The sequence below is a fragment of the Paroedura picta genome, chromosome 4 (genome assembly GCF_049243985.1).
Source record: "Paroedura picta isolate Pp20150507F chromosome 4, Ppicta_v3.0, whole genome shotgun sequence".
NCBI classification, from domain to species: Eukaryota; Metazoa; Chordata; class Lepidosauria; order Squamata; family Gekkonidae; genus Paroedura; species Paroedura picta.
Genome location: NC_135372.1, coordinates 134,443,986 through 134,445,188, shown reverse-complemented (window position 1 = coordinate 134,445,188; position 1,203 = coordinate 134,443,986). Strand labels below are relative to the sequence as shown.

The 1,203-nt window shown below is 46.3% G+C and overlaps 1 non-coding gene across 1 annotated transcript; it reads right to left on the bottom strand.

Moving 5' to 3' along the window:
- Positions 1-809: 809 nt before the first annotated feature.
- TRNAC-GCA (transfer RNA cysteine (anticodon GCA)) lies at positions 810-881 on the bottom strand. The gene has a single exon. It is a non-coding gene; the product is annotated as a tRNA-Cys (tRNA).
- Between the last annotated feature and the right edge of the window lie 322 nt (positions 882-1,203).

Here is a 1,203-nt window from a genome sequence, read left to right as displayed (position 1 = left end):
TGAGCTCTGAGAAGACTGGGCTTGCCTGGGCTATCCGGGTCCGCTAATACTCGTGAATTCTCCACCATAGCCGGGGTGATTCCCCCTGGACACCTTTCAAGGGACTCAGACTTTGTGACCTCGATCGTTTGAAATGTGACTTTACAGCACCTCTTAGATCAGTGACTCTCCAAGGGCTATGTCTGTTTGCTAGTCTCCATGTCCTCTTTAAGTAAAATAGAGAAGGGATTTGTTTTAAGGCCAGGAAAGCTTTGGACTATTAATCTCCATCTCCTGTATTTTGCTTGGTTGGCAGTGGCCATTAGAGCCCCAGTGGGATCAGAGATTTATGCATCAAAGGTTCCGTCTTGGTCAAACAAATATGCGTAGGACATGGCAGGGCGGTCAGGAGTTTAACAATCTCCTGGCAGCACCTGGGTGGGCTACAGAGTGTGAGAAAGTTATGGACTCAAGCTAGACGAGCAACGCTGACCTCTGCCAGATAGCAAAAAAAATGCAAAATAGGAGGAAAGCAAAAAAGCTTCTTTTGGGAAAAAATAAACTTGTATGCTCCTATTGGGCAAGCAGTTTTGAACAGGCGCTGGGCTTGGCGTTGCCTGAGGGGTGGTGATGCTTCACTCCCCTCCCATGCAAAATTGAAGTTGATCAGTCAAACATAGAGCTGCCATCTCCAGGTTGGGAAACTCCAGGAGATTGGGGGATTTTGCCTTCCGGAGTTGCAAAGTGAGCCTGGCCCTAAAGCAGGGTTTCAGAGTAATGAGAACGCTGCCATGAATAGCTTTAAAAAAAATTGTTGTGGTTTCAAAAGAAGGGGGCACCTGGATTTGAACCAGGGACCTCTTGATCTGCAGTCAAATGCTCTACCACTGAGCTATACCCCCATTTTGCAAATACCTGCTCCTGACAAGCCTAGCTACTGCCATCACTGGTTTCAACTGTATGTTTTCCTTTGGTAGATGTCTGCGTCAGACATCCTAATTGCTATGTTTGTCCTGTTTCCTGCCACTTAGGGAAATGCCTAATTATAGCACCTTGCCATTCTTTATCATTGCTACTTTATAATCCACTTATTTCTGTACTTGCTAGGGAGAGGGCACAAAGATGCCTAGGGTTTTGTTCTCTCTCCCTCACCCCAAAAGCAAATTGAAACATCCATTTGAAATGCCCGAATGCTCACGGGTGTGTCTCAGCAGTTGTCTTTCA